The sequence below is a fragment of the Falco cherrug genome, chromosome 7, assembly GCF_023634085.1.
Source record: "Falco cherrug isolate bFalChe1 chromosome 7, bFalChe1.pri, whole genome shotgun sequence".
Classification (NCBI taxonomy): Eukaryota; Metazoa; Chordata; class Aves; order Falconiformes; family Falconidae; genus Falco; species Falco cherrug.
Window position 1 is genome coordinate 72986432 of NC_073703.1, and position 22913 is coordinate 73009344.

General features: G+C 49.0%; 1 pseudogene; it reads left to right on the forward strand.

Moving 5' to 3' along the window:
* Positions 1-4359: 4359 nt before the first annotated feature.
* LOC129736542 (hydrocephalus-inducing protein homolog) overlaps positions 4360-22913 on the forward strand; it is a 49246-nt pseudogene continuing 30692 nt past the window's right edge.

The following is a 22913-nucleotide window of genomic DNA, read 5'->3' on the forward strand; positions in this document are numbered from 1 at the left end:
TTCCTTCCTGTCACCTTCCCCAGGGGAGCAGTGCTGCACTTTCACAAGGTGAGCTCTGGTTCTGCATGACTGCAGAAGGTTTTGGTCAATTTTCTCACCACAGAAAGCAGGGAGCAGAACTTTAGTGCTGACTCACATGGCTGCCAGGGCAGGGTGAGAAGCAGCAAGAGAATTCCTTTCTGGCATGTTCTCCAGGGGGGCAGGGCTGCACTTTCCCCAAGATGATTTTTATTGGCTCTTAACGACTGCAACTCTGAAGGGTCAATGTTCTCACCACAGGAAGCAGGGAGCAGCACTTTTGTGCTGTTCCTCACATGGCTGCCAGGGCAGGGTGAGAAGCAGCAAGAGAATTCCTTCCTGGCACCTTCTGCAGGGGAGCCGTGCTGCACTTTGCCGAGGTGAGCTCTGGTTCTGTATGAGTGCAAAATGCTTGGGTCAAATTTCTTACCACTGAAAGCGGGGAGCAGAACTTTTGTGCTGTGCCTCACATGGCTGCCAGGGCAGGGTGAGAAGCAGCAAGAGAATTCCTTCCTGTCACCTTCCCCAGGGGAGCAGTGCTGCACTTTCCCAAAATATATTTTTTCTTTTGGCTCTGCAGGAATGCAAAAACTTTGGGTCCATTTTCTCACCACAGAAAGCAGGGAGCAGAACTTTTGTGCTGTGCCTCACATGGCTGCCAGGGCAGGGTGAGAAGCAGCAAGAGAATTCCTTCCTAGCATCTTCTCCAGGGGAGCAGCGCTGCGCTTTAAGGTGATTTTTTTTTTTCTCTGCATGATTGCCAATGAAAAGAGGTCAGTTTTCTCACCACAGAAAGCAGGGAGCAGAACTTTTGTGCTGTTCCTCACATGGCTGTTAGGGCAGGGTGAGAAGCAGCAAGAGAATTCCTGCCTGGCACCTTCTCCAGGGGGGCAGTGCTGCACTTTCCCAAGATATATTTTTTTTTTGGCTCTACAGGAGTGCAAAAACTTTGGTTCCATTTTCTCACCACAGAAAGCAGGGAGCAGAACTTTTGTGCTGTGCCTCACATGGCTGCCAGGGCAGGGTCAGAACAGCAAGAAAATTTTGTCCTGGTACCTTCTTTATGGGAGGAAGTGCTGCACCCCCAAGGTGACTTTTTTGGGCTCTTAACGGTTGCAACTTTGAAGGGTCAGTTTTGCTCACCACAGAAAGAGGGAGCAGAACTTTTGTGCTGTGCCTCACATGGCTGCCAGGGCAGGGTGAGAAGCAGCAAGAGAATTCCTGCCTGGAACCTTCTCCAGGGGGGAACAGTGCTGCACTTATGTCAAGGTCAGCTCTGGTTCTGTATGAGTGCAAAATTTTTGGGTCAATTTTATCACCACGGAAAGCAGGGAGCAGAGCTTTTCTGCTGTGCCTCACATGGCTGCCAGGGCAGGGTGAGAAGCAGCAAAAGAATTCCTGCCTGGCACCTTCTCCAGGGGGGAGTGCAGCACTTTGCCAAGGTGACTCTTTGGGGCTCTGCATGATTGCCAATGTATAGGCGTCCAATTTCTTACCACAGAGAGAAGGGTGCCGAACTTTTCTGCTGTGCCTGACATGGCTGCAAGGACATGGTGAGAAGATTCCAGGTAGGAATTCTCTTGCTGTTTCCCACCGTGCCCTGGCAGCCATGAGAGGAACAGCACAAAAGTTCTGCTCCATGCATTCTGTTCTGAGAAATTTGACCTCTCATACTTGGAATCATTCACAGAACAAAAAAATCACCTTGGGAAAGCGCAGCGCTGCTCCCCTGGAGAAGATGCCAGGAAGGAATTCTTTTGCTGCTTCTCACCGTGCTCTGGCAGCCATATGAGGTTCAGCACAAAATTTCTGCTCCCTGCTTTCTGTGGTGAGAAAACAGACCCCTCACATTTGAAATCATGCAGAGCCAAAAAACCTCACCTTGGCAAAGTGCAGCACGGCTCCCCTGGAGAAGGTGCCAGGAAGGAATTCTCTTGCTGCTTCTCACCCTGCCCTGGCAGCCATGTGAGGCACAGCACAAAAGCACAGCAGTACGTAGTAGTAGGTACTGGAGTAAAGGGAGTGTGGGGGAGGAGGCTGGAGCTTGGCACCCTGCTCTGGCACATCTGGGTTTCCTGAGACACGTCAGGAATTGTACCCCAGCCCTGGGTATATTTCCTCATTGCTTTTCTGAGGTGATGGTAGCTGTTGTGTCCTGGCGCAGCTAGTTCCCCTGTCCAGGCTTGGGGTGTTCATGCTCTGAACCCACAGTCGAGGTGCCCAAGCCATCTGTGCCCTGAGCCTGGAGCAGAGGGGCAGTTGCAGTCTGTCCTTAATTTCTGGGGGGGGGGGGGGGGGGTAAAGGGCTCTCTGAGGTGGGGAAGATGGAGCTCTCTGCACAGCAGCCAGGGGTGGTGGCTGGAGGTGGGCTGTGTTGCGGTTGCTGTTTTGTCCTGCCCCTGCAGGAGAATGTGGCTGCTTTCTTAGTTCTGCTGCTTTCCTCCTAATGCAGGAGGCTGATCCCTGCAGGCTCCAGGGAAGTGGGGCTCTGGAAGTACCTGACTCTGGGGCTAGACGGTAGGGGAAGCTGCTGGACTGGTATGGGGGCATACAGACTGGAAGCCCTCTGGAAATAACTGGTGTGGGCATGATGAGCAGGATTAGTTTCAAGTGAAGTGAAATTATAGTTAGAAAATTGGAACAAATAATCCAGTTACTCTCAAGACCCAGTAATAAAGCACTGATACCCAGATTAGTGTTGTATCATCCCCATTAGATTTCTCTCTTAACTAATAGTTATTTCTAGCTTTCAATCCGAGCTCCAGCTGCAGCATGCCCTTGTGTCCGTAGGACCGTGCTGTTCTCTCATGTTTCTGGCAAGGACAAAAGGAAATGGCAACCCTGTTGTTCCCTGAAACTATGAAGGGCCTGGTACCGTGAACATGCGCAATGCTGTAGCTGTTTCGGGAGTAATGAGCTGAAAGTATTGCCTTGCTTGCAGGATGTGGGTCAAACTTGAGGGGAAGGGAATGGTGGTCTTTGCACAGAATGGTGTCTGGCTGTACAGCAAGTCCACATGAAGAAAAATGATGCGGAACAGGAGGAAGCAGGAGGTGGTAGGATCTGTGATTTTTTACTTATCGTCAGGATGTAAAATAATTTTAGGGTAGAGCTGGGTTTGAGGCCACTGGTCTTTCAAGTCCCAGAAAAAAAGAGGTGGGGACATCCATCTGTTCCTTGGCCCAGTTAGCCAGAAAGGGAGGGGAAATGATTTCTCGTCCAAAGTAGTGCTTAGTAAATGCTGTACATACTCACCTTTGACTTTTGTCGGTGCTTGAGACCCACTTTCTGGGGGAGTTTTCTTTCCCTTTCTTGCACACCCACTTTTTGAGACACAGATGGGGAGGTTGTCAGCAGGCTGGTGATAGAAGAAGGATGGCCCATGGACCTGTTAAGCCATGCTGCCTGCAGGATAAGGATGCTTGAGAGGAACTGCCATTAGGATAGCCTGAAGTGGCCAAGCTTTCACATATGTTGTATTTATATTTGAGCTAATTGCTCATGCGACTTTAATGGTTTCATGCTTTTATTTCTGCTGCTACAGCTTTTAATGCCTGTAGGGAGCCTAGAGTTTGGGTGTTAGTAAGTGAAAAACAAGGCCCTCATTCTCCATGGAGAAAGGCTCTTGGGCATGGTAATTTCATGCCTGGAAGGAGTCATATTTGCTGGATAATTTTTGTAACCTAACCAAATTAGCTTTGAGAAACCATAGTTGTTAATCAGAGTATTGAACTCTATGGTCCCTTAGTTAAAAACATCACCAACCTCCTTGCACAAAGGATGGGCGTTTGGTTTGCAAAGTAGGAGAGCAGTCTGATTTTGATGCTTGGGGCAGCAGCGATCCCTGGGTTTAAGGTTGTTCATAATACTCTGAGCACTTAGTAGGGTCAGGCACAAAGTCACATCGGGTCAGCTGTTTTTGCAAAATGAAGCAGTGAAGTGACATTTATCCTTTGTTCCCACCAAAAAACTTTTAAAGAGTAATAAAGGACAGTTTGGGTATTAATAGAGATTTGGATAATAATTCCAGCAAATAGTTCCAAAATACATGGAAGAGGGGGAGAAGATGAGAAGTGCCAGCAGTCTTTGATGTGTGTTTGTGGCTTGTGGGACTGAGCCCACAGCAAAAGGCTGTTTTGGAGTGTTTGTTCTGGGCTTTTACTTCTATCAGTCTTAACTCTGCCACTGAAATATGGTCTAATTATGAAACAGGGTGGGGATGCCGGCTGCTCCCCAGTTATGAAGGATGCCACAGCCCGGAGACACAGCTGTCTCCTTTGGGTCTGCCATGGAAGGGGATGCTGGATTTTCCAAGTCCCGTTGCTGTTCCTTGCAGGTCAACTGAGGCATGGCCACTGGAAAGCCCCGCTGGTTCACGGGGTCCTCCAGGATGGCTGGTAGATTCCCGAGCCAAGTGGTAGTGCCTCGTAATCTGAAGCTAGCCAGAGGGACAGAGAAGCCTGCAACTGTAAGTACCTGCTGCGGCCAGGTAGGAGCTGTGTAAGGCTGGAAACTGCCCCCGCGTCCTTCCTCTACCTGCCCCTCCTGTTGTCTGGCAGCACTGTGAAGCTGGACACCACCTCCCCGTCTCTCTGCTGCCATGCTTCTGTCGGAGGTGGTGACCATGGTGCAGTAGGGGATGGACTGTGTGCTGCTTCAGGGAAAGTCCAGCGTTGTGTCTGGATGTGCCACTGGAGCCAGTTTAAATGAACGTACCGGGCATTGCACCGGAATAGCTGAAGCGTGAGCGTGTGCTTCTTTCCGTCCCCTTTGTGTGGGCAGTAACGTTTTGTCACGTCGGGATGCTTGCCAGCGCTGCTCTGACCATACCTGCCCTCCAGGCAGCTGCGCATGTGGTGGGCTGCTCAAACTCTGCCTGAAGGTTTCGAGAGGTATGGCTGGTCCTAGATGGAACAGGTTCCAAAACAGTTGTTCTGTCCCGTATCCCATGTGGAGCACAGATCCAGCGCTGCAGACAGCAGCGGAGTCAGGGCAATTCCTCCTCCCCATCCTCAGATGGCCCTTTTGCTGACCAGAGCTCACTTGGCTGAAGATGACCTGGTGCTGAACCTCTGTTGAGGAGATACCTTTGCATACTGCTGTGGAGGAGTCTCGGAGGCCCAAACAGAGAAAACAAGTGCTAATTCAAAAGAGATAACTAAAACTTGGAGCCATTCCTCTCCACCTCAGTCTTGGCACAACACTTATTTTCTGCTTTCCTGACTCACCCAGCAGACATCTCCACATGTGTGGTGGTTGTGAGCGTTGTACAAGGATGGAGTTAAGGGATTTCTGGTAACTCCTCCCAACCTTTTCCAAAGGTCACTGGCTCACTCCGGCCAAACTGGAAAGGAAACAAATGCCCGAAGAGCAAAATCCCCCAACATGTCACATCAAATCACGAAGGAGAAGCTAACGGGACAAAGCTACTTGTTTGGAGCATGTGTATTGCGCTCTCTATCATTAATTTACTAATGGTAAATATTTCAACAGGTAATTATGGAACTTCCAGGACTATCCTAGCGGCTATGATCACAAATTATTCATCGGTGGCTCTTGAAGAAGAAAAGCCTTTCTGAATAAAGGCAGTTCTGTAGCTCTTGCTGGTGTTTTGCATTTCAGCTGACTCCCTCTGCCTTCCTGAAGGAGATGTCTCTTACCACCAAGCAGAGGCTGGCCAGCACTCAGGAGATGCGGCGACCCCAGATTATCCAGATTCTAGACATGAGCGAAGCCTCCCATCATAAGGTAGCCTTTTCTTGCCCTTTTCCTTGCTGTTTGATGTGACATTTGAAGAGAGCGCGTGCTTGTGACAGGCTTGCCTCCAGCTTATCTAAATGCCTTGGTGACTAAGTCCTGTTGTTGTTTCAAACTGCTGCCGGTGTGGAGTTCCTTCTGCTGGGGGAAAGGTGAAACATTTTTCCCCAGTGAGATGTTGAAGTCCTGACCTGCGCTAAGCCCATATAAACAACCTCTGTTGAAGTTGGTGGCTTTTGCTGGAGATGAGCTACTGTGGCTAAAGCACGATACTGGGGGAAGGCTGGGGCGGGCCACAAGGATGCAAGCTTGCAATTTCCCACCTTCCTGCTGAAATAGCCAGCGTTTGGTTTGGTGTAGTCTCTATCAAACGCTTGGGGTCATAGGATGCCCTCAGTGGTGGCTGCGTTGGTCTTTGAGGGCTGAGGGCCTACGGTAACTACTCAAGGTGTAGCTAAAGCAATTGCATGAATGCTTTGGGTTGGAACATCGAGTGGGACCCGTACAGGGTGTTAGATTTTTCAGGCTGCCAGGTACACAGGGGAATGGCCCTGGGCAGAGGGGAGTGGGTGTGCTTTATCTGGATCAATGTTTATTTACACGTGTGTTTAAAGCTGCTTTTCTTACAGATCTGCTTAGTATAACACACGTTCCAAAGGGGTAGATGACTGAGGTAGGCTGTTGAGTGGAAAACTGCCAGCAAGAGACCTGTAGCAAATTGGTTAAGGATTGCCCTAGACAGCGTGTGAGGTTGGGAACGCCTCGGATGAGCACACACAGAACTGGCCGTGTGCTGTGGCTGCTGGCTTCAGCACGACCCTGACTCCTGTGGAGAAGCAGGAGACGTGCCTGTGTCTTGTGAGTGTGAAGAGTTCAGCTGGAAGGGGGGAGGCAGAGCAGGGAGGAGTTTTCTCAAAGTAACGCCTCGGCGCTGTAAGCATTTGCTGTTTCTGTATGTTTTCACACCTGCTTCTGTAGTGGTATTAAATAAAATGGCAATAATAGAATATAACGAAGCATCCATTTAAAGCTTGTGGGAAAAGGAGATGCCAAGTCCAGCCTTACTCAAATTGCCCAGTGATGCTGGGAAAGTACCTGGAACTTACCACCTCATCTGTCGCTTTCTTAACAGCGGTGTTCCTTTTTGGCCTGTCTTCTCTTCTTCCTGGTTTCTGGGCTGTGTGTCAAAAAAGAGATTTGAGGATGTGTAGGGCTCCGTCTCTGTGTCTCAAAGTAAAGATGATCCCCAAATTGTTTCCCATGGGGTCTCCTGTAAATTCTTGGCTTTCCCTTGCTCCACGAGTGCTTACAGATCTTGCAGTGAGTGCTCTGGAGCTGTGTGACTGTGTTAGCCCAGGGCTCTGCCGGAGGTAAGTGCTGCCTTGCCTGTTGGAGAAGGAGACCTGGAGAAACACCTGCTAAAAGAGCTGCTCGCTTGAGCCTGCTCAGTGTGGCCCAGAAACTTTTGATCTGCTCAGAACACAGGTGGGTGAGCTTCTGTTCCCCTAGCGTGAGCTGGGCAGGCGTACTCACCAAGGGACTGTCCTTCACTGGAGGCCAGTGTTGTATTCTCTCACTGATGAGTCTTTCTCCCCGCGGCTGAAACTCTCTGCTCTCTTTTGCATCTCCAGTTCTCGGCAGTTGCCCCGGAACAGAGCTTGTTCCAGCCTTTCCCATCAGAGGTGGTATTTCAGAACTACGTCCCCGATGAGGTCTATGAAGTGCCACTGATTCTGAGGAACGTGGACAAGGTAAGTGCTGGGATGTGGAAGTTTAACTCTGTGCTGGAACTGGAGAGCAGTGTCATCCGCGCGGTGCACAGCATAGCCAGTCACCTGCTGCAGCACAGCGCATCCAGAATAAAAGGTCTCACTGCCTTTATTTTGCAAGACGGTGGAAATCTTCCCATGCTGAGGTTTCTCCCCCTGGTTTTGGCTGTGTGTTGGTAGTACCTCACTGAAAGGAGCTTTTCTAGTCAGCACCTTTCCCCGTGGAAGCCCTGCACGGATGGGAATGTTGAGGGCTGTACAGTTCTTCCCTGCCCTCGTGCTTTCCCTCGAGTGTGCACCGCGTCCTGGTGGCTCCATGGTTAATCTCAGTTTCCACAGGGCACCTCTGCCTCTGGGTGAGCTGCACAGAGAGCTGAACGGGCTGTCAGAGCTCGGGGTGGGGTCTTCTCCACTTTATGCTGGAGTAAGTTATTATTAGTGGTAACAGCGCTTCAGGAAAGGTGTTTTGAAACAGCAGTGGAAGCAGGCTGATTTAGCAGCAGCACCGGGAGGCCTTTAGGTGCCCCTTCAGGCTCCTGCTAAGCTTAGTTGGGTTCTGCTCAGGTTTTCCTGAGACAACGTGATGCTCTGCTTCCCCTTTGGAGAGCCACAGCATGTTCAGAGTAAAGTGCCCTTCCTTCATTGCCCTGCTACCTCTGGCCTCGAGCTGTTTAGCCCAGGCAGAAGGGATTAATGTTCACTCTTATGTGTTATGTGCATGTACCTCCAGAGCTAAAAGTGCTTTGTGAAGGTGGTATCACCAGGTCTCTTCTCCTCCTGTTTCCACAAGCGGCAAGATCATACTTTCCTCTCTTTTCTGCAGGTTCCTTGGCTGGTGAAGGTCATCTTGGAGAGCTCACCTTATTTCAAGCTGATCAGCCACCATGCTGTGTGCCGCAAGGTACTGCCTGGCATGCTTGCGACTTTCCGCATCGTTTTCTCCCCTGATGAGAACAAGGTGAGACTGGAGGTCCCGAGAGATGTGTGCCTTCAGTGGGAGGTGATCCTGCGGGGCTGGGTTCAGAACAGGGCATCTGCTGTGGGTTTTGAGGCACTGTCCTGGTTTCAGTGGCATTGCACTGGATCTACAGCTGGGGGAAACTTTTCCTGTGGTGAAGATGATGCTGTCATAGGCTGGAGGCTCTTCTATGCTTCAGACTGTGATTATCCTTCAGTGCTGGAACATTTAATGCCATGTCTGTTGGCTTCAGGGATAAGAGTGCACTGTGTGGTGGGGTGGCCTCTCATGGTGTTGGTTTCTAGTATCTGACCATTGCTGCATAATTACGGGTTTGCTCTGATAATTATAAATACAAAAGCCTGTTTGCATAAATACAAACCTGTTGTTTGGAGGACCCAAAGCTGAGCCTGATCAGAGTGAGGACCACCACCTTTGAAAACTGGAGTCGCTTCTTGAATGCGTATCGTGTTGGACGCAGTAGTGAGACAGCGGAACGCTCTGTCTGAAGCCGGCACTTTTCTTGCACACCGGTTATAGCCCGTGCCGTGCTGCGAGGTTTGCTCTAGGCTGTGGTCAGGCAGCCTGCAGCTGGTCACATCCTGGCTGGCAGCACCATGCAATGCCACCGCAGCAGGGACTGACGAGCTGTGCGTTCCCTCCCTGTGCTTTCCTGAGCGTTTTCAGGGGAAGGTGCACGTGGGACAGTAGGAAAATGGCAGGGAGGGGTGCTGATAAGGTGTTTAGCCATCGCACCTCTCTACTCAATGTTAGGGGCTTAATTATGATGGAAAACGCTAGGGGAATGGCTAGATCCAGAGAGCTTTCCCCTTTTCCATCTGGCAACCAGTTCCCTGCCTCAGCCTGGGCTGGAGCGAAGGTGATGCTTTTTCATACCCTCTGTGTTCCAGCCTTGCCGCTGTGCTGCCCCTGAGGATACTTGCCCACCTGTGCTCCAGCTGTGATTCTAGGGGAGAAGATGCGCTGTGCTCGTGGCAGGGAGCCAGCCTGGCACAGACACGCTGAGCTCCAGATGTCTTTAACCAGCAGGAGGCTGGTGTGCTGCAGAGGACTGAGGCATCTGGAGCGCACACAGGAATGAAGGGGCAGGTAGAATCTGCAGGCAGAGTGTTAGCCTGGAGCCTTTGGGCAGTCACGCTGGTGTGGCTGTGCCTGCGTGCATGGGGCTGTGGTTGCTGTGTCAGCTGGCACCTATTCCCTGCCCCGTGTGCCATGCTTTTGCTTGGAGGTTGGAACATCGGTGCTGTGGCCCTGGCAAGTCTGGCACTGTGCTGTGATGTGAAGGGGCGACGGTGTTATCTGGAGGCTTGTTAACGCAAAAGGGTTTAGTACCTGGCATGGAAGGGAGGAAGCCCTGCAGGGGAACACAGACAGACAGGCTGACTCTTTGCATCAGCACTCTGCTGCCTCTTGGCACAGTTCTTTGCGTGACTTTGTGGGTGATGCAAGGTGAGGGGGTTGCTCTGAGCCAGCTGGTGTTTCTGCACCAGGCCAGAGGTGCAGGCTCCCTTTGGGCACAGCTAGTCTCTCATCTTCTGTTTGCTGCTTAGATGTAGTTTAACACCCTGTCCTATCCTCAAACAGCATGGCTGTAGCAAACTAGAGAGGAAATGCCCTGTGGTGCCTGGCTCCCCATGCTTGTGAAATGATCTGTTGCTTTGGGGAGGGACTGAGAAATTATTTTACGTCATTCGTATGGAAGGTTAAAATGATGTTGGCCTAGGGCAGTTCTCCATACTGCCCAAGTGACATAAGAGCTTAATCTCACCAAGGTAGGCTTTGCAGAGGACACTGCTTCCTTTAAAATGTGATTTATTAGTATTCATGAGCATTCATTTTTGGGATGGAAGTAAATTGGTTCCCATGAGGGGCAAAGAGCTGCTCTTCAACTACAGAGAAGCAGCAGAGCAACACATGAACATCACCCCAAACAGAAGTAGGGTGAGATAACTCCTAGGAGCACTCATGTCCAGTACTTTGTCCCTTGTCTTGCCCTTGAACTGGTGAGTGTGTGGCATTAGGGAGCTGTGCCAGCGAGGTCCTCCGCACAGCTTGAGCGACACCCTGGCGGTTTCTGCCGACCTGGGTTTTGTGCTCCTTGCAGGGCATTGGGAGAGGGATGTGGGCTGCTTGGTGAGGAGCACATGGGGACTCTACAGCAGAACCAGAATGTTGTACAAATCGGACTTTTTGTCTCATACTTGATGGAGTGTGAGTCAGCAAAGTGCTGGAGTGCTGTCACTCAGCTAGAAATGCATCAGTAGCATGGTCAGGATGTGCAGAGCACCTTGAAAAGCCCTTAGCCAAGAGGCAGGCTTTGGGAAATGGTTCTGTAAAGCCACCTGTGTTGGGCTTGCAGTTGCTTGCCTGCAGAATATCTATGTGTTAGTTGTGGAAGGCTCAGGAGTGCTACCTTTGAATAACCCCTACATCTCTGATACTGCATGATCCACAGGGACTGTGGATAACCCAGTGAACTGGGGTCTGGGTCTTCCTGATGAGGAGTTGGTTTATGTCATTCTCTTGCTTTGAATCTGTTCTTCCCTGGAGTAAGTCTGACTTCAGTGAAGTCAGTCCTGATTGAAAGGAGTAAAATTGTGCCTCAGCCCTAAGTAATAGGGCCATGTGAGTTGTTAGTGGCTGAAATGCCACATAGCCCTTTCTTGGAAAATGAGCAGTTTCCTACTGTCTCGCAGTCATTTGGGAATGTGCCACGTGCTTGGACTGTCAGAAAAGAAATAGCTGGTGTGCCTTTTGGTTTATTGGCACTTGTGTTATAAATGAACTGCTAATTTTTCTGCTGGGCAACATTTCCAGTTTGTTACTCTTGCTGCTTCTGATTTGCACGTTTCTGTTTTATGGCTCCAGTTGTACAGTGCGGATGTTCTCGTGCCAGCCCCTGTTCCCGTGCGTTCTTGCATTATGGTCTGACGGCCTCTGCTGAATTGGAAACCATTGTGGCACTGACTGGCAGATAAACAACAGACAGAAATACTTCCATTTGTGCGTCCTTCAGGCTTATTAATAGTTTATTGTAAAGGAAGAAGGAAGTAAGAAGCACATAAAAACATAGCACAGCTTATTCTGTGTTGTCCTCTTGCTCTTTTCACTGTAGCAGTGCACTGTTTTCAGGCAATGCAAGTTCAGTCTGTGAGGTTTGTGAAATTCATTGCTGATGCTCAGTGGAGACTGAATTAATGCACATTGATTACTCTGAAATAGGACAGTGAGTTATTGCGTTACTGAAATGAAGTCCTTTAAAATTCAGCCCAGCCCTGTTAGATGTTTTGCTGTGCACAGAAGCTATTCCAAGAATACTTTTAAGATGACTCTTGTGAGGAGGAAAGGGGCAGAGGACCAAGGCAAATGGCACGGCGCCACAGGAACCTGAAGCCAAGTGACTCATTTCAAAGACTCCTGCGAACCGGCGGCCGAGGGGGGCAGGCGCAGGGGCACCCCCTCTGCTGCGAACGGACCTTCATCCTCAGGTCTCTCCTCTGTTGTCACGGCCCTTATTTTCCAGCCTTTCTGATATCAGGGTTTCAGCGGGAGCTTTCCCTGCTTGGCTTGCCGTGTTACCTCATGCTACAAGGATCTTTTCTTTGCAAGTTGGCTGCTGCAAGGACTTCAGTGAAGCATTTGGGATAGGTTATGCAGGGAAACTGACATCTGAGTTTGGGGTTCTGGGCAGTTAGGGTTGATATTGCTGTGACAGTAATTACTGTTAGCCTGAGTTTACAAAGAGCCTGAAACAACACCCAAGACGAGCAGCTGCTTCAGTCTCAGTGGGTGCCAGTTCAGGTGCCAGTGGTGATACCTGGAAGGCCAGAGCTTGTAATTTACTGCTTGTCACAGGGGAGCACGAGAAGGGGAACCATCGTACAACTGTCTGTATCTTCCTTGAAATTGAGAGGGGAGTTGTATGCAGGATGAAGTCGTATTTTCATGAAAACCTATAGCCTGAAGCTGTGTCTAAACACAGCAAACTTTAATGCATAGATGGGATGCAACCCCTCTGTCATCCAGGCACGTTTATTTAGAAACCTCGTCTTAAACAGTCTGCTAAGGGTTTGCAGTTGCAAAGTAGAACAACATTTTGAACTGGTCTCAACTGTGCCCCTAGGCTGCAAGCAAGTGCGTAGCAGAGTTAGCGCCCTGGTAACACGAGGCAGTGCTGCAGTAGAGACTTTGCAACCTGTGGCCCCCAAGGGAGGGCAATTCAGCTTTCAAAAGCTTAAGGGACCATAGGTTCACAGTGGCACAAACAGCCAGCTTCTGCCTAGCACCCCTCTTGCCTTGGGTTTCCCCCTGTTTGGGCTGATGCTGCATTCAGCTTGGTGCAAGGTCCCACTTTGGTGGGGTGGTAGAGCGTGGCTGAAGGGTCAGCCCACTCTGAAGTGCTGAGTCAAGCCTTGCACGGGATGCCATGTCCCATGGTGTCCCTGGAGAGGGGGCTTGGAGCATAATGTGCATCTGCGTGAATGACGAGAGGCATCTGGAGTATAATGTGCATCTGCGTGAATGACGAGAGGCATCTTTCTCTCTCAAGGTCGTGGTTGTCTCTGTGAAACCAAATCCTTGTTGCTTTAGCCTTGCCCTCAGGTCCCTGGAGAAATCCCTTGTGCATTGCTGTGCAGGTGGTCCCAGCGCCCCTCACCAGCAACGGAGCTGGGAAGGCTGCCTGTGCTTGCTTTTGGGGGGGATTTATTTCTTGGGCTCTTAATTGCATTGCTGTTGATCCATTTGCTCCTTAGCAATGACAATTACTTCCTTTTACTTGCTCCAAGTAGCTCCAGTTGTTGAAGTTCCTTTTTTCTTTATCCTCCTGCTGATCTGAACTTGCATCCTCCTCTGCCTACCTGGCACCTGAAAGAGGGAGCTAAGTAAATATGGCATGACAAGACTTAATAAGGCAGGTAGCTTTCAACTGGCTTTGCAATGCCTTTGTTACAGTAGTGTGGCCAAAAGAACAACAACAAAAGCAAATAACATTCTTCATTTGCTAATGAGTTTCTGAGGATCGAAACAGTGCAGGACGTGAAGTACCCAGATAACAGGTGCTTTAAATTCATATGGGCTGCCCATAGCTTTTATTTTAGAGGGCTTAGGCTGCAAGATTGAGTACAAAATTGCCAATTCAGAACGACTTGCTGAAGATGTAACGCTTTCCTGAAATGCGGTATTAAATCATGCAGGTTGCTTGCTGCAGTTCCCTTCCTAGTATTTTACCTTCCAAATAGGAAAAGCAAAAGCCCTTCTGCAGTTTCTAGGGTGAATATTTGAGATGTCTAGAAAAAGAGATTATTCCTTTTTTTCTTGGATGGGGCAGCATCTGTATTGACAAGCTTAAACCCCAGCTGAGCAGGTGGTAGGCGAGGTGCTGGGTGAGGCGCTGGCTGTCAGCGCTTGTGTTAGAGCAATAGGTACGTGTCTGTGCCTGGGCTGGCTGCCTTAGGGCCCTTCCAGGAGGGGATGGGGACAGGAGCAGGAAATCCCAGCTGTGGGGGAGTCTGGATCGGTTCTGCTGAAGGGAGTTTGCTGCTGTATGCAATTCCTAAATCATTAAAATCCTAAAGCGCTTGCTGCTTCAACAATGATAAAAATATCAAATTAATTAAAAGCACTGAGGAAAAAATCAGGGCAGCCAGTGAGTGACGAGAAGCAGAGCTTTTATCAGCTCATCAATAAGAGCGCTGCTGGGGGTAATGGCTCCTGGCCCTATGGCAGCAGTTTTACCGCTGGTTTCAGTGGGGGCAAGGTGATAGTTCCAGCGCAGCGATGCCACGCCATACATCTGGAGACTGCTCTGCTCATCTCTACAGTAACATGATTTTGGTAATTTGATTTGCCTTCCTGCTGCTAAACGCCAGACAGCCGGGGCGCGGGGGGGATTGCCTGGCTCTGTTCTGCAGAAGGCAGTGGCTGGGACTGCACAGCCGGCTTTGCTCTGGTGGGGTGTCTGAGTGTCCCCCGTGTGCAGCTCCCAATGCTGCCTGCCTGGGGTGGGTGTGCTAACCAGGCACGCCGTCACTTACTCCTCTAGAACAGACCTTACAAAGGGGTGTGATTAAGGCATCAGCCAGAGCTGTCTCCTGTGTCCCCTGAGGCTGGGGTGAGATGTAAAGGGAAACGGAGTTCAGACACAGGAAGAACTAACACCCTTTAATTCTAGCGCAGAGGTGGCATAGGCTGCTGAGGGCAGCGCTTTTAGGTACTTGTGAAACCTCTCGCAAAAACAGTTTGGGTCTGGAGCTGAGCCAGCTCTGGTGTGGGGAGATGGATCAGGTGGCTTTTGAAGGGTGCGTGTCCCCAGCCTTGGCCCTGTAACGCTGTGAGAAGGGGCAGGAAATACAGCCGTACCCTACACTGCCCTGACACTGCCGCAATTACCGTGTCCAGCTTGTGAAGTATTTCACCAAAGACTGACCGTTGACTATGCATGTGGTGAAGTCCTTTTGAAAGTGTACCTGAGCATCCCCTGCCAAGCTTCAACAAGGTCGCCGCGTTGCTGGCACTGGAGTTAGTGCTGTGGCACAGCTGGGTTCTCAGTGGTGCTTCCAATAGTCTGCAGTGGTGATCGAAGCAGGTTGCGTTAGTGCTGTGATCCCTTGCATGAAGAGACTGTTCTGGTGTCTCAGAATCAAAGCATCAGATAATTGTGGTGCTGCCAGCTTGCTGCAAAAGCAGGTGAATCAATGGGGTTGTTTCTTCTTTGCAAGTTAACAACCCTGTGCAAGTCATGCTACTGGAATGAAAGCTCATGAAGGTAAAAAGTACTGTTGTGTTACTGAATGATACTGCTACAGTCATAGAAAACAGCAGTTTTCCTTCTGCCACGGGGAAAGTACTAAAAGCATTGTGCTGAGATTGTTTCTTTCCCTGCAGGATTATTTCCACGAGCTCATCTGCATCACAGAAAGGGAGAAGTTTGTTGTGCCTCTCCGAGCTACAGGTGCCCGAGCTATCCTGGACTTCCCCGACCAGGTGAATTTCTCAGCCTGTCCAGTCAAGTACAGCACCCAGAAAACACTGCTGGTTCGCAACATCGGTAACGGGGCGGCCCGCTACTGCATCAGCACTCAGAGGTAGGGAGCTCATCTCTTTTTGCGCAAAACACTGTTGTGTAATAATACAGTTGGTAAACAGCGACAAAAAGGAGCCAGAGCATGTGAGCTGCTGTACTGCTGCCGTGGCTGGAAATGGGCAAGGCACGTGGGTTTTGCTGTTGATTATAGTGTTTGAAGCATGGCACAACCTCTGCTAAAACTCTGCAAGCTGCAGAGTGGAGTTTTGTAGTGCAACAGTGTCTTCAGTGCACAGTCATGCATGACTGATTCTATTAGATTGAACGAGCAAATGTAGGAAGGCAGCTGGACTGCCCTTGGGCTGTATAAGATCCTGCGTGGCAGACAACAGCTCTAGGAGCTCAGCTCCTGAAGACCAAAGGCAGTGTTAAGAAATGGGCAAGCTCTGAGCTGGTGGAAGGGACATTTAAGAATTTATCGTCAGCTTTATCAGCAGTTTGTCTATAGTAGCAAGTGCAATCAGAGATGATAGATCAAAGCAATTGGTATTGAGACCCTGACAAAAACCCTGTGGGGTCCAGAACCTGGTTTTCCAGTAGGTTTGATCTGGTCCCTGGGATCCAATATTCTTCATTAGAATGAGCTCTTAAGTGGAGATGAGCTGGCAGTGGCTTCAAACCTGCACTTTAGCCCCAAAGCAGAATGCCAATGGGCGCACAGGCAAAAGGTGCAGCAAATACCTGGTGCGTGGGTTGGGAGCCTTTTCTAGAGCTTTGTCTCTCTCAGATCTCCTGGAAAGTGCTCAGCATGCTGTAGTAGCTACCAGCAACCTCCTTGATCTTCAGTACCTTCTGAAATGGTTATGTGGCCCTATTGGCCAAATATACCCATTCCCTGGGAGGCCACAAGCACGTGGCATTTCAGCAGTCTCCTGGTCAAGCGCCTGATGTGTGCTGTGTCGTGGACAGCCTGTACTGTTCCTCTTGGTCTGAGAAGACAGTCACTGGTTTTCCAGTTTGCTGAACTGGAGAGGGTAATGCGTTTTGGAAACTGCACTTGCAAGGAAACCAGTTCAGCTGGCTGGTAGTTAGCTCCGTGTTACTTGGTCCCAGAGGTTTTGGTGTAGGAGCTGAGGTCCAGAATGCAGCAAAGACCTGCTGCCTGCCTTAGTGCACCTGAGTTGCTTCGGTTTCTTCCCCAGGAAGACAGGGGTCAAGAGAAGGCTCTTTGCTCTTTCTCCTGGGAAATGCAAAGGTCCAAAAGGCTTCTACCAAAGCCTGGCAAGGCTGTTGAAGCAGGCTTCCAGGATGCTATTCAAGCAGGCTGCTTCTTTTCACTGTGGAAATACATAGGCAGGAACTTGTAAATCCCTGTACAGCTTCCCTCTGGGATTTCCAGATCTAGTCGTCACCACCAAAACAAGTACCCAGTCGTGTGTAGCATCTCTTGACAATGTCCTTGCCAACTGTTCTATTGAGTGATCCAGCGTATGTTGAATCCTGCTTGATACGGATTTTATGCTGAACTTCATCAATTGAATGTTTCAGTCCTGATTTGCAACAAAGGGATGGGAAGCGTTACGAAAGCTTTATTTCAAACTACACAAGAAAGTACAATTCTGAATAACTGGATTGCGTGTGCGCAGAGATCAAAAGCTGGTAAGATTTCCCATGTCAGCCAAAGGCATCAGTCATCTCTTCCATTTCGTTATGAACTTTTGAAAGCCAGTTTGAAATTTCAGGCTGATGATCTTTGAATATAAGCAGTGTTTTATTCTAATTAGGTCGCCCCCACTTTCATTCAGATTTCTTTTTAAATACTCTGAGGTTCCTGTCTTTTTGCTCTTTTATTTTTTTTTTTGCTTTAAGTGTTCAGCAATATGTCATAATGAATTCCTCATTGGGAACGTTCTTAAAGGTTGAGTTCCTCTAATGCCTGTCTTTCTACCATCTGCCTATATATATGCACAGATGTATAGGAAATAATATGAGAAATTTGGGGAACATGTGAAATGGAATTGGGCTGCTGGAGAAGATAAAATCCTAGAATAACTTTGGAAGAGACCTCTGGAGATCATCTGAGCAAACACAGTGCTCAAAGCAAGACCAGTGTCAAAGTTTGATCAGGTGTGCACTCAACACGAAAAGTAAGACCAAGTGATACCAGCCTTCGTCTTTCCTTCTCAAGGCTGTGCAAAGCCATTTATCCCAGCATCTCCCTGTATGTACTGTGCTCCAGCCCCTAAGCTCCTCTTCTGTAGAAAGGCTTTCGTGCCCACCAGCCTGCACTGCCAGGGATTCTTTCATCCCAAATACAGGTTTTTGCATTTTCCATCCCTCGGCTGCATGCAGTTCTGCTGTGTCCCCTGAATAGCAGCCCAGCCCTCCAGCATCTCGACTGTACTCCCCCAAGCTTGTATCCTCCACTCAAAATCCGAGTGCTCCCCACTCCTGACCAGGTCACCACGTCCCCTTGCAGCCTGGGAGCAGAACAACCACGTTCTCCCTGTGCGATGAGGCCATAGTGTGCCAGGAGTGGTTTTTCCAGCCAGTGCTGGGGACTGCACCAGGTGACAGTGGGTTCCCTGCTGCTTGTGCTGTGAGAAGTTGCTCAGGTGCCTGCCCCGAGGTCCCAGGTGAGCTCAGTGGCTCCAGCAACCCCAGCAGAAAAGAACTGGCCTCCCGGCTGGCGTGACAAGTTGGCTGGAGAGTCACACCAATACACTGCTCCACAGGCGATTAGGTCATTAGCTGTTAATTGTCTTTGAACAACTCTACTTACAGAGGCTTTTGCGGGAGAGACCGCTTTCCTCCTCATGTCAGGGGATTAATTTCCCTGCGTTAGAGGCTGTAACCAAGGCTGCATCATTATTAACGACAGGGGAAGTTTTTAGTTTAATGTCATGCATTCTTTTGAATGACTCCCATAATGATTGTTCAGCATCACAAACACTTAAACCTGTGCTTTGGACACTAACGAGTGATGTTTCCTGTCCTGGAGAGCTTAATGTGTAGATACGAGACGCAGTATTTAAGAGTTATGGCATAGGTGGTAGGAGTGCCAGCCTTACAGACTTAAATTCAGGACTGTTTTAGCTTCTTCCTATTTAGTGGAGAACTGAAGCAGCTTTAGTGTGTGCTTAACTTCTGCTGAGTACAGATGTAGTGTTGTGTTAAAGCCAATATTAATATCACATAATAGTTTTGTGTGCCGCTATGTGTAAGCATGTGTGCACGTGAGAGGGGGAGGAGGCTTAGTGGAGTAGAAGGGAATGAGAGATCAAAGTCTGTAGACCATCAGCTGGCCTCAGTGTCCTTTATTCTCTCTCTGCACAACTGAGACTTCTTAGTTGCTGCAACTTCTGTCGTCTGGCCTGGGCGAATTCAGGCTCTTGCCCCTTTGCAAGGCAGCTGCAGGTGCCACAGTTTCCTAGTCCAATGCGCTGCTCCTGTCACTTCTCTCTGCCTCCTTTCTCAAGATTCCCTTCTCTATGGCATCAAGTGTAACCTACCAGCTTTCACCTTCAGTGCATTTTTCAGCCCATCTCCAATGCTAACCTTTCCTCTCGGTCAGTACTGCGAGCTCTGCTCTTGCAGCGGGTCACTTCATAAGGACATTCCTTGCCTCTTACAACTTTATCTAAGGACTTGTGTAGTGTATTTCACTCCACGGCAGAGCTCTCAAATGAATCCATGGGGCCAATTCAGCATCCTTCTGCTGTTGCTTGTTCAGAACTCTGCCTTGCCATGGTATCTACCAGAAAACATGGCCACATTTTGACTCCTCTTTAATAAGGGTGGGGGGGCACAGGGACCCTAACACCGAAGCACTCCCCATTACGCAGCTTGGCTTTGTGCCTGTCCTCCCCCTGCATGTCCATACCCAGCTCTTCACTGCATAGCGTAGTAATAACAAAATAATAATAGTATAAATATAAAAAAATCTCTTCCTGCTGTTCTCATTGTTAAGGCTGGATAGTGAGTTTCTTCTCCACGGCATTCATGGAGATAAATGTCATTCCAGTACATTTCAGTTGAAAATGGTGCCTGGAAGCAGATCTCAGTGCAGCACTGCCTTTTGCTGACATTACATTGTGCTATGCTGTGCTATGGGTTAGAGAGGATCTGTCTGAGAAGGTCCATTTAGGAATGTCCCATCAAGCTCTGGAAGCTCAGGAAATGATCCTACATGGCACAGTGCTAGGAGCCGCCTTGCATCCCTCCCTGCAGTACCCATTATACTACATGGAGGTGTGGGACTGGAGAGTTACCATGGGATGTACAGGGATGTGACAACAGAGCCTATGTGCAGGGAAAGAGGGAAAGAGAGAGCTTGTGAGATGCTGGCTCTGTGCAGGATTTTTTCAGTATGGAGATGGAGTCTTGGATGCTTTGACCTAACAGACTGTCTTTACCGGAGTGGTTACAGTGCTTGACTTTGGCTTTTATACCATTACCAAAACATTATATATGCCAAGATTAGATGATCTTTGGGTTTTTCTCCTGCAATAGGTCTTAGTTGACAGATGAGGCAATTCAATCACCAGTAATTTTACTGTCGGTCTTGCGGTTGGAGGCAGCTTTTAATGAAATCAATTCTCACAAACTCAGATGATTTTATAATGCAAATTAAGGCACCAGTGGAGTAAAGGGGTTTTGGTTGTAGAAGAGAAACATACCATGGGACGAAGTATGTTGCAGCCTCGTTGCACACTGCACTGACTAAACGTACGGTTGCAGGAGAAAAGGCAGCGCGGTAGTCGGGAAAGCCTGAGCCACAGAATTGTCAGCGTTGTTCACTTGTCAGTTGGTTGCTAAATTGCCAGGAGTATTTTGCCCGTGGTATCCTCATGGGATTTAACTTTTGCCCAGCTTTGTCAAGATGGGGAGCTGATGCCTGGTGAAAGCAAGCAAGATGTAAACACCAAGACAGATCACAATGAAATTGCTTACTAATCTGGTGTTGTTCCCTTTCTGAAGGGCAATTACGGGCAAGATCTCAGCAGGTTCTGCTGGGAAGGTCTCCCTCAGATTGGTGCGGCTAGATGAGTTTATACAAGCTGGGGACTGCAAGGCACCGCTGGGAGATCTGGACCTGTGAAAGTTCAGATGTACAGCAAAGCAAACGTACAAATGGACATAGTTAAAAAGCATGTCAGAAGAAGAGCTATTAATAAACCTCCAAACCTTATCTTTCCTGTTTTGTCAGGAGCAGTAGTTACTCATTACAAGGGTAGATCTAACAGGACAAGAATTATCTTAAAGAACAGCTCACAATTAATGGCTAAAAGGCCAAAGTTTAGCCTGCCAGCTTTGTCTGTTGGCAGTGGTTTTCATGTGGCTATTAGTGTGTCAGGGACGTTTCCTTAGCATCTCTTATCTGTAGGCTGCAGGGAACAGCTTAGTGATGTGGACTGAAGTTCAGAGTTCAGGTTAAGCATGGACCTTACATCCCTCTGGGTCTTGGAGAACCAGGTCTACGTGAGGGATACCAAGCTCCTGCTACAGCAGGAACCAAGTTGTCCTGTGGGTACAGCGTGGGGTGGGAGGCAGGAGGTGCAGTGTCTGACTTGTGCTCTGTTTCTCAGTCCTGAGAATGAGTCCTGACCTCGGTGGGATCCTCTTCTCTGGTAATTTGAAGATATGAAGGTTTCTACTTTCTCAGGCATCCCCTGAAGTCATCCTCAGGAGTGTCATTCCCATCCCAGCTATCTGAGGGCAGGGGTATGCAGACATGGGGACGGAGTAGGAAGGGGATGGGATGGGAGGTAGGGCTGAAGTGTGGCCTTTAACCAGCAGCTTTTCGGTTCCGGCAATGTTTCTGGTAAAAATAATAAAATAAAAGGGGGGGGGGGGGGGGGGGGGGGGGATTTCTCTGTGCCTTTCCCACAGCAGGCAGTGATCCCAGCCAAGCACCAGTAGAGCCCTGCCCAGTATAACCAGGCACAACCCCCAGTGCAGGTGCAGGGCCATGTAGAGCAGTCCGGTTCTGAGGCTGGCGGCGCCTTGGCTTTCCTCCTCCCTCCCAAAAGTCTCAGGTCCAGCACGTGAACATTGCAGGCCCAATGCTTCCCCATTAGTCACTGGCGATGTTCTTGCTAGTCGTGATGGGAGCAGGTCAGGCCCCCAATTGCATCAGTGTCTCCTTAATGAGCAGGAAGTCCAGCAATTTCATCAGCTGTCACTGCTTACATGAACGAAGCTCAGCTTGCGCATGGCTCCGATTTTTCTCATTATTTTTGTGGGCTGCATTCCCCAATCCCTGTAAAACTCTGCAGAACATATTTTTAAGGTGACAAATTGACCAGCAGCAAAGCACTAAATCAAATAACTTTTGCTTTCTAAGTGAGGCTGTACAAGAGCCGCAAAGCCCAGCTGCTGTTGTGCAGAAACATGTTGCATCTGACTTTTCCCTGAGCATTAAAGGACTGAATTATGTTTGTCAGCTGAGAGCTGTTTATCTGGTGAGAAATCATAATTGCTCTTGTTAAATCTAAAGTACACTGACACTTTTTCATAATATTTCCCACACATTGCAAAGAATTTCTCTAGTAGGCCAAGCAAACAGTTACCAAGCCTGGATTACAACCCAGAGCCCCAGACTGCATTGCTTGTGAATATGCAGAAAACCTCCTGTTAAAGGTGCCTTGAAATGCTCCTGGTAATGGTGCTTCATTTAGCTAGAGATTTAATTGTTCAGGCTGTAAATGGGATACTCCTTTTGTGTCTTGTTTTCTTGTTTCTGTATCACTCTAATCTGCCTTTGCACTCATACAGATTTTTCTTTGCTTAGAACAGCTTTCATTGAAATGCTGATAAAATGTGCCCTTTCTGAGGCAAAACCAGGATGCTTTCAAGGTAAAAAAAAATAAATAAAAAAATAGATAGATTAATTCTGCCAATTAAACTCTTAATTATTCTCTGGTCATTCAAGAATAAACTTCTGTTCTCCCTGTCTGATTTCCAGGGTGTAATCTCACTGGGACAGGTATCGCCTTGACATTTGCATCTCTTGAGGTTTATAGGTGGCAGGAAAAGACGAATTCAACTCAGTGTCAAGTTGTGCATGCAAATAACTCTTGCCATCTCCGTGCCCTTCAAAAACCCTCCTCCGATCGTATCGCTAGCAGTCAGACTCTTGAGCCTTGCTGCAGAAAACTGGATGCAGGGTATGGGGGAGACGAGGTCATTTTATAGCTTAGGATCTTCTGAGGGCTGGAGCTCTTCAGGAGTTGGGTCGGTGGCTCAGTTCCTGGCCCTGTATGTTCTCTTTTTCTGCTGCTGACTGTGGTTTCTTGGCCCCTTGCTAATACAGGTGAGCTGGAGTGAGCTAGACGGCAGAAGGAACGTAGTCCCCAAATGTCCC